At 40.0% G+C, this 10560-nt stretch overlaps 1 protein-coding gene across 5 annotated transcripts in view; it reads left to right on the forward strand.

Moving 5' to 3' along the window:
- Positions 1 to 10560, forward strand: part of fbxw7 (F-box and WD repeat domain containing 7) — a 110374-nt gene that overhangs the window by 27120 nt on the left and 72694 nt on the right. Inside the window, exon 1 of one of the 5 annotated variants that reach the window (XM_032528390.1) lies at positions 9815 to 9917. The exons of the other annotated variants lie outside the window; for them this stretch is intronic. The gene's annotated coding sequence lies outside the window, so the exon portion shown is untranslated. Of the gene's footprint in view, positions 1 to 9814; positions 9918 to 10560 lie in introns of those variants that run through there. 5 annotated transcript variants of the gene reach the window in all.

The raw sequence follows: 10560 nt of genomic DNA on the forward strand, positions 1-10560 counted from the left end.
ACTTCCAGAAGACGAGTTAGTCCGACATTGTCAACTACTGAGATGGGCTGGTTGTCAATAGCAATAAACTCGACCAACCTTTCTGTGATCTTCTTTGCTCTATTATTTTCGTTGGAGTATTTGTCTCTCCTCATAACGTCCAGCGTTTGTTGCTTTACTTTAGCAACCTTTCCATCTGCAGCTTTACCAGACGCTTCATACACATCGTCATGTTTTGTCCTCTAATGAGAATCCAGTTGGTGGTGTTAGATGTAGCTCTGCTGCTACCTCCTCTTCAAATCGCCATGTTGCAGACATTGCAAGTAGCTTTGGGACAGTCTTCACTCGCGAGAGTAAAATACTTCCACGCTTCTGACATGCTTGCTTTGCACCGCCGCGGAGGTTTGTATTGCGCAATTACCGTCAACCGTAACTAGCGGGTACTTTACGGCAGTTGCCGTAAAGATCGGCGCGACTAGTCAGGTAATGTAGCCGAGCTCCGATCACGGGAAAATAGGAAAAGATCGGGCCAATCCGATCTCGAGATCGGGATCGGGACATCCCTACATTTAAGTGATTTTTTTTTTTTCTTTTTTTTTTTTTCTTTCAGGTTTTAGGAATTTGCAATACAAACAGTATTTTGTTATTATAAAGGTTTATGATATTGCCATGATATACATTTCTTTGGCTTTAAATATATAAATAAATAGGCAAATATGTTACAAAAAAAATGTACAATTAAAAAAATCTGACTTTGTCAAACACAAGCCAACTTGCAACCTGTTCCATACAGATAGGCATACAGCTTCTAAATTAATGATAACAAAGAACCCTGGTATTGGATTGTCGCTCTGCAACAGGCTATCAGCCCATAACGAGGATTTAGGTGTCATAGTTTTTATCGGGAGAGAGAAAAATGGAATTGGTGCATCCCAACATATTTGCGCAGCCTAGGACCTGGCTCAGAAATACTTGTAATAAAATTCTGTCTTTTCAGTAATGAAAAATAATAGCCATAAGCCTTAGGCTAAGAATAAAGTGCAGTTCAAAGTTTGAGTCATGCAAGTTTTGGAAATAGAATGATTGATGCACATCTGAGTACATCTGTCTTGGGTAAGTTGAAATGTTTTCTGGCATAAGATTTTTAGATGTGGAAAATGCAGGGAAAAAGATTCTGCTTAAATTGATTTCAGTTCATGACTAGCTTTTTACAGAAATGAAAGATACTTTTTTTTATACATTTGTATCTTTGTCTTTGAAGTCTCAGGCTCTGATTGAAAATGTAGGGCTTTTAGCTCCACAGTAAAACATGTTAAATATTTTAAGTCTTCTTTTTCTCACTTGGTATCAGATTGACCCTTCATTTTATCATCTTTCTCTCCAATCATGGACTGTCTGAGGTGTTAATGTAGACCCCTGACACACTGAGACACATTTTTAATGCTCATCAAATCCACTTTGCCTTTCAGCAGTTAAAAAAAAGCCTGTATGCGAAAAACAAAATATCCTTTGACTTTTTTCTTTTTCAATTTTAAATCAGTGAAGGCTAAATGAAAGCTGATACATATGTTGATCTCAGTTATGGAGATAAAGTGTGAATCATTGTTTTGAAAATGAGTTGCTTTGTCTTTACTATAAAAGGATCAGCATGTGGTGTAAAGATGCCACATTTCAGACGACAATAGAAGATGAGACAACGGTGACACAGCTTTTTGTTTTTAGCCACACTGATTGTTTGTGGCAAGATAAGTACAGTTATCATTCAAGCTATCAGGGGATAGCTTGAATTGGTTTTTCGGTTAAAAAGATTAAAATGAAAAAGGCTGCATTGGCAATCAGGCTGCTGTTTTGTTTTTCCACTGTTGATGAGTATGAGGTTTTATTAAACGTATTTAATGGCCTTTCAATTTTTAAAAGTCAGCTTTCAGGTAAAATGGAACTCAGAGGAGCATTATCCATTTTTAGCCCTTCAAACCTAAACTTTTTTTTTTTAAATTCCAGTCCATAAAGACAGTCATAGGACAACGGATTCATGACATGGGAGATGTCAGCGGTAATGGCATTAAATTGCCTTTGCATATCGCACTTCCTGTAAACTCATTAACAGCTTTGTCCAATGTCTGATTCTTCTTGTTAAGTACAAGAAACAACACAGATCGGTATAGAGCACGGTATTGATCTATGAAACTTTTGTTGACTTGACATAATGCTGAATATTAGTGTAGTGGGCACAGGATTTTTATAAAGTAATTTCGTTCATAGGACAAATAATACAGTTAAATTCATGTCATGTTATATGCCAGTCTAGTTGGCCGATTGGGATTCGATACTCCCTGTAAGTGCTGCATGTAAGCCTTGAGTCATTATGTCTTCGTCTGAAACCCTCCGCTGTGGTGCAGTGAGTCTCCTCTTTATGGATCAATACTGAAGCAGTGAGCTGACACAGTGGAAAGCAATATTCATACATAATGAACAGGGCACCCTTTCACCCTGCCCTGTCTTGAAGTACTCGCCAAGAAAAGAACACAACAGTAAACATGAATATTTTTTTTGCTCATGGAGCTAACTGATGATTTAAGATGAAGCACTTTGTCACTGTACTGATTTACGGTTCGCTGGTGCTTACATTATGCGAAGGAAGGTTATTTTTTTTAATACAACCCTTTGTCCTTGTTCCTTTAGAGATAGATCTCTGTTTGCTATGTTCAATTTCTCTCCTGGTGTGCTGTTTGTTCCAGGGATATGGCAACCTGGTGTTTCAGGAAATCTCTGTTGCAATGAATCACAGTGAGGTGTCACCTTTAGTAGCACTCTCATCAACAGCAAAAAGATGTGCCAGTGAGTAAGCACGGAGAACAGCTTTAAGTGCTTCATTATTACCCCTTTCACCACCTTTTTACGTTGGCCACAATTGGCAGTCGGTTACAGCTGTACACCAAAGCATGATGCACTTTACCAAAATAAATGGATGTAGCAATAACAGTTCTTGTCATTTTTGCCATATCCACCTGAAAAGAGACTAATGGTAGTCGATTTTATTGTGGATCTCTGCCTCATTTAACTTAGTAAGCCAGCATGTAGAATACTGAACAGGGTGGACAGCCAAGGGGCATAGATGCTTTTGTACTCTGTGAATGCACACTTTAAATGGCCTCTTAAAGGAGTATTCAAACATTAAGCCAATTTTAAAAGCGGCGTGTTTTCACATAAATTTGATGTAAAGACATTCATAGACGTTACTAGACAGAGTAACGTAGATGGAGGTGTGTGTGTGTGTGTAAATGGGGAAAAGCCAAAAAGCCTAATATGAGCACTTTAAGTAGTAAAGTAATCAATTGATAGATGTCTGTACATTGCAAAGCTGAACTGCTAATGGCAAATTTGTATATCGTTAATTTTAATCAGCGTCATCTCGACCGCAGTAACAGATCATTACCATAATTATCCTGTCTACTCTGTTATTGTCTACTAAATGCTTACCCTGGACCCCTCCCCCACTGCATCTCTAACTGTATTCTGCTTATCAGTCCTTCTTGTGGCTGCAGTGTGGCTTGGAATTCTTATAATATTCTGTCAATAATATGAATATAATCATATTCCTCAATTAGTGGAAATACCAGGAGCTCAGATATCATGTGAGGGAAGCACTTTTATCGGCAAGTTAGAGGAGCTCAGTCTGAGTGGTTTACCACTGGTGGTGGTAGCAGTGTTGACGGGGATAGCATCCTCATTGCACAGCAGCCGAAGGCAGTGGAGGGAGTAGACAGAAACGCATGGAAATTGTGGGAGACATACGGGAGAGGTGGCAGACATTGCATCCTGAGTATTATTTGTAATCTTAGAAAAATGTGTTTTGTGGATGGGAGCGAATTTGACCAAAAAAAGGGGGAGCTATAGCAGGAGGCGTGTGCTGTGACGAGATAGAAGTACAGCAGAGGGAGTGGAGTAAGTGGGAAGCAATCACGAGGGAAATGGACCGGCAAACTGTACTTCCCAACTCGTGTGCCCTTACTGTGGATTAAGGTGAGCGTTGGTGTCTGTATTATGTTGACTGTGGATAATGGCAACCTGATCTTAGTGGCAGAGTACCTGTGGGTCAGCACCATGTGGAATAATTACAGAAAAGGCATCATCTGTGAGGACAACTGAGGGGATTTGACAAGGACCAGGAAGTGGCTGCGGCTTGCTGCTTGTCTCTCTTTTCCCCACGTCTTCTAACCCCAGAAGAGCCAGGCCACTAATGAGCAGGTCGATGTGTGGCTGTGGCTGCAGCATCATCTCCTCTTTGATGAAGAGACTGGGCCGCACAGCGTGCTGCTCAGATCTCTTCTCCAGCCATACTTCTGAACAGCTGCAGCGACTGGCCACTGGATGCCCACCTCAACCAAAGGTAACAATGCGTACGCGCCCACTGACAGCCACATACGTGTCTCCATGCCAGTCAGCTGTATGCTTTTTATGTGTTATCCCCATGTGTGCAATGGAGGAAACCTTTGGGGGCCTGACAGCATATATCAGAAAGCGCTGCGTGTGTCCTTGTTCATCTGCTTTGGTTGTCCGAAACGATTTCCCAGGTATAAGAAGTGTGCTACCAGCGAGAGCAGCACAGTAATTGATTCTTTAATGGAATCAGGTGATTTAATGGCCGTCTTGCTGCCTTGACAACAGTGGACTTGCTTTCAGCTAGCAGAGTCATTTAAACGGAAGCCTTCAGACTGCCTGTGGTTTACAGTGATTGCTGCCCTTCATCAATTTGGAGAAAAAGCTTTTTCTAATGGAACAAATAAAAGCCAAACAAGATTTTGTGAGCGTCTGAGTGCTTGTGTGCACGTGCCAGTGTGTGTGTGAATGAGAGTGGGATTTTCCTCTAATGCTGGCTTCTGTCTCATGGCTGTAGCTTCTAGGGTTCCCTCTGTTTCATTGTTTATGCACATGACTGTTTTAATTGTTGGCTGGCACTGACTCCGATTTTAACTCCCTTCCAGAGTCCTTCTGGCAGAAGGCCATTCTCACAGTAAAGAAGAGTGACTTTCTTAGTTTCCAAGAAGATTTATGCTCTCATGAGTAATGATAGAAATCCACAAAGGAAAATATTGTGGTATTATTGGACTGTTGAAAGGCAACAATTCAAATAAAGAGAAAATGAGTGACCGTTTTAGAGGACTCCTAGTGCTTATAGACAACACCTTAATGTCACTTTTATGTTGAATGGAAGTTATTGTTTTCCTGAGAAAGCATTGTCACACTGTGAAGTAATTGAAACTGAAATGAATGTGGAAAAACTCTGTTGAGGTTTCACTTTCTTCCTCTGAGACATCACATGGCACCAGCTTGGAATAGAAACATCGATTAGTAGCTCCTGCATTGAATTGGAGACACAAAGGTTTCAACAAACACAGCATATTTATAGGATTTCTAGACTTTGTAAGAGCTGTAAAGCAGGGCTCTTCAACGTTTTCTAAAGTAAGGACCCCTTAACTAACAGAGAGACGGAGCAGGGACCCCCTACTACATATATTGTATAAAATGAGTTTCATATTAAACTGGGCCTACAATAACGTGTGGGGGATGCATACCTTTTTTAATAAATATAACGGCTATTAAATAGTTGTTGGCATTATTTTATAAATCATGTTTTAATGTTTAACATAAATGTGGCAGAGTGAATCTTTGGGATGAATTTGATCTGTGGATGGACCTTAGTGCCTACTTTACTTCAAGGGCAGTAAGCCTATCATTAATGTCTTTTTTTTTTTATCACAAAATGGCTGATTTGTATTTGCTAATATGTTGGATTCATCTAAAGACATTTTCATTTTTGAAAAAACTTTAAAAAAATAAATTTTGAGCCCCCCCTGCACTAGCTCTGATGTGTCCCCCTGTCTCTGAGGTAAAGCGTTTTATTTTATTTTTATATTTCATCCCTTGGTTCAAAGAATTCATCATTTCAAAAGTCGAAATTCTACTTAACTCATTAGTTTTTTGTGTGACATGTTGCAGTTATTCAGGAGGCAGGTTTAGGACAGCTGAATGTGTTGGAATATTAGTTCAGGCTTCACTGATGTTCCCAATGTTAATAATATTTAAAAATCTGTGGAGCCTCTGTTCGATCTATATGTTACTATGTGCTTTGTGAACAACAGCCAATATTTCCTCCACTCTCCCCCACTGTTCTATTAAGGTCATTTTGGTGTGATTTATTGCTGCCATTTGTGGGTGTTCAGCCCAGTCCTTCTAATTTTCAGTCCTTATTCTCAACAAGGTTTTTGTGCTCGCTGTATCCAGTAGCCTTGAAACTATCAAGGTAGGTTTCATCTTTTTTCAAAGCTGGAAAAAGATCTCAGTTTTCAAAATTCCATCATCAAACATAGAATCTCCTCAGAACTATATTAAAGTACCCATATTATGCTCATTTTCAGGTTCATAATTGTATTTTGAGGTTGTACCAGAATAGGTTTACATGATTTCATTTTCAAAAAACATCATCTTTTTGTTGTACTGCACATTGCTCCAGATCCTGTTTTCACCTTGTGTGTTTAGGTCTCTGTTTAGCAACAGAGTGAGGCATCTCACTTCTATACTGTCTTTGTTGGGAGTCGCACGTGTGCAGTAGCTAGGTAAGATCACATCAGCTAGATAACTCTTTCGCCAACTTTGGTCAGTACAAGGCAGGATTAGCTGGGAGACTTCTTCTAAATGAGGGTGAACTTGTGGAATACCTGCAGAACAGGGACATGGAAGTAGTTCTTTTGGAGATTATGGTGAACTAGTGTGTGTTGTAGTAGTGTTTTGCCATTGTAAACGAGCTAGCATGCTACGGTTAGCCACGTCGTCTTGGCTAGTTACGTAGAAAGCCGTGGAGAATTTGAAAAGCTCACCTGGAGACTGAAGGCAGAGGACATTCAGAAACCTGTATCCCACGCAAAACAGCATTTTTTTCTCAAGTTTGAAGTCGTGTGGAAGCATCAGAGACACAAAATAACATCCCAAATGGGTGGTGACAGATGTTAAGTAAAACATAGTTTGTTCTACTGCTCAGACTTACACTCTGGAAACATTTTCAAGAAATTGTAAAACTCATTCCTCTCAACCTTCAAAACATTGATTTCTCAACCAACTTAAATAAAATGGGCATTTACTCTTTGCTCATTTAAAGCAAGGAAATCACATCATTATTGTGATATGATAAACTTTTGCCAGCTGCAAAGGTTGTGCAGTGGAAAAAATGATTTTTCTCTCTTCTGTAGCCTGATCTGTTCTGGATTTTCTAAGCCAATAATATTAGTGGTTTTTGAGAGTTTCACAAAATCTGATTAGTCTTTTTTTCATAAACTTGTGACAATAAGAATTGTGGCCAAGATAGGTACTTAACGAGACATTTTACAGTTATTAAATTTATCTAACATCTGGTGCCAGATCCCTGAGTGCAATGGGTTGCAATTGGACTGGATATAGATCAGGCACCACAACAGATACAGATACTGCATATTCGCTCAGGGCATCCCTAGAAATAATTTGAAAATAACAAATGTCTGGCTAAAGTTCGAATGGCTTACTTCTGGCCAATAACATCCCAGCCATCATTAGATTGTATCTCAAACAGCAGTGATAAAGTGATGTAGCTATTTCAACAACAAAAAACACAACTGTTTTAATGTAGCTCATAAACAAAGTTTTTCTGACTTGCTCTTTAAAGAAGCTCTACAGTGGTTTGGATGTCAGCTGAATGGTGGGGCAGGCACGGTAGCTGCTGCCAAAGAAAGTTGACGCCTACCTGTTGCCCACCCATCACAGCATGTAGATAACGCTGTCCAAATCCACCTAAGAGAAGCCCACTCTTGCTGAAGTGCCCCTTGTTGAGTCTGTACGTAAGGCTAAAGTAATGTCTGTGTGTGCCACAGCTGTGGCTTTATCTGTGAAGTGCCAACTCAACACTTCCTCCTCCCCATCAGCAACTACACCAGTGACAGTCTGGAAGTATGTTGCGCTGCCAGACTGCTGGGCACACATTACCGAGGCTGGTCTATATACATGTTATTATTCTAAGAAAATGGAAAATATTTTGGCCACTAAGTAGCATTTATAATTGCATGCTTAAAGAGATTCTGTCTAAGTTGGCATACCACAAACCGGTTCATTATATTTGCACAAGCGTTTTGAAGAAGTAGAAATCTGTTGGTGGTGTTTGCTAAAGCTGCTTTCATTTTCGTTTTTTGCCACTTGGGAGCAGTGGATAAAACCTCACATATTAGCATAGCATCCTATAAATTGTTATGTTGTTTATATTGGCAAACAGTTGCCTATTTATGCATTCAACAAACAGAACATCATTAGCATTCATTTGGATTTTGTGTCTTTGGCCACCTGACAAAATAGAAGTCCTGTATTTTTTTTTTGCTGTTTTGGTCTTGATTAACTCCTGGGAGAAATATCTTGTATTTCAGATGCTAAAAGCCCCTCTGTGCTTACCAGTCAGTTGCTAATCTGGTCTGTCTCTTGTTTGGCGATGAGCAGGCAGCATACAGTGTGTTTTTGTTTTAGCTGAAAGTCTGCCTGTTGTGTTTAAAAATGAGATTGATGAGAGCTGAGTTTGCAGCCTGGAAAACAAAAACAATGAGCTAAACAATGCTAAAATGCTCCCTAGAGCCAAGGGTTACCTCAGAGTTAATGATAAGTGATAAATCTCCATGAGTGACCCCGTAGTCATTGTTAAAGCAGCTTTAGTTATTGTCTATTTTGACATGTTAGTTAACCAGCAATTAAGCTAACGTGATGGGTATAAGAAGTTAATTAAAATTATGTATTTAGTTGTACCCCATAACTAAACAATTACTCATTTTCTGTATTTGCTCATAGAGGCTCTAGATCTCCTGGGCACCTGTTTGCTTTCGGAGACACAAATTCACACCTGCCCTCCCCAGCTTCCCAAAGCTATTTTTGTCAACTTCATCTCTCTTGCAGGCACAAGTTTCATTCATCAGTCTCTATTCTTAGTCCTGCAATACTAAAGACCATGTGCCAAGTCTTTGTTCACTATAAGTGTTCCTGGAATCTTTCTGTGTGTTAGCAGCCCCAAAACACAGATTCAACCACTTTATAAGCTTCACCAGAAGTTTCATAAGTGCACACTGCTTGCCATTTAGGTGCATTTCCAAGGAAGGATCCAATTGAAGTGGATATGATAACATAAAAAAAAGACCCTTTAACATAGGCTAAGTGTGTTGGCAGTTTTGGTAGTGGTGACCTGAGGTTAGAGACGTGAGCTTGTAACCGGGAGTTTGACGGTTCAATCCCGAGACCAGCAGGATAAAATCTGAGTCGGGAAATTGAAAAAGCAGCGCTTAAGATGCCCTTAAGCAAGGCCCTTAACCCCAAAAGCTCCAGCTGGTCAGTGGCCAGCTGGTGAGACTGTGGTTATACTGAGCAGTTTCCAGGTAAAATGTGTAACTGTGTGAATGTGACACGCCGTCATTGCAAATGAGAATTTGTTTAACTTCAATCGAAGGTTAAATTAAAAATTTAATTAAATTTTCCGCCTGTAGTTAAACAAATACCCTAAAGCTCTCCGCCAAAATTCAGTTACATCAGCAAACCTTTTTTGTGATGTGAGTCAACCTGTTTGTGTGTTGCACTGCCCACAATTGTTTGAACAACAATAATGACAAACTCATTTCATGCTGTGTTTAGGGAACTAATTACGCAAGCCTCGGCTGTTCCGGTAAATGGCAGGGACAACTTTAGCTATTCATAGCCTTCCTTTTCTGAGCTCACAGCAATGAACTAGCAGTCCCGAGGGGGGGCAGTGCAATCTGAGATAGGTCTAATGCTTCCCACAACAGCTCCGGGACCATACAGCAAAGACAGGGAGAAGCCTTACAAAGGGACAAGTGACTTTTTCTTCAAGGTCAAAGCAGTTGGTTTTCACTGAGACAGATAAAGTATGTGAGCCTCCCGAAAAAATATGTTCTCATCTCGTACTGTATGTAGTGTATTGAGGGGGTTTGGAACGGCCATCTGCATCGCTGATTCTTAATTTGTCATAGTTAGGATTAACTAGAGACCCCGTGTGGGCATTGAAAAGGCCTATTGGCACTTTAAAGCTACATTAGCTAAGATTAGTAGGGAACCACTGAACTAATGTGCCTTAATAGGAAACTGCCAAATGTAATTACCCATAGGCTATTAATCATGAGAAAAAAAGCTTAAATCCCAGCAAGAATTGTTTACTAATTGAAGATTAGACTGAAAAGAATGTATGCCAAGTTTCTCTCCTCTGTGTTGTTCAGAGTAAGACCCTGTTTACACTTACGTGGTTATTTTGACAAACAGAGACATTTGCCTTCGTTTGTACCCTTCGTTCACACCCGAACGGAGAATTCGCCTTTGAAAACAATTTTTTCTAAAACGTCGCAGCCAGAGTGGATTTTGGGAACCTTTGTTTGCACGTTTGCATGCAAACTGAGACAACCAAAGGTTTAGGCAGCCAAGGAAGAGAAGAGAGAGGGAGTGATTCATTGCTGTTGTTGCTTTTTTTGGGATTCTGATAACATGCTAAAGTGGGCTTGAGCTTCTCGTTACACT

This window comes from Etheostoma spectabile, chromosome 2, assembly GCF_008692095.1.
Source record: "Etheostoma spectabile isolate EspeVRDwgs_2016 chromosome 2, UIUC_Espe_1.0, whole genome shotgun sequence".
NCBI lineage: Eukaryota > Metazoa > Chordata > Actinopteri > Perciformes > Percidae > Etheostoma > Etheostoma spectabile.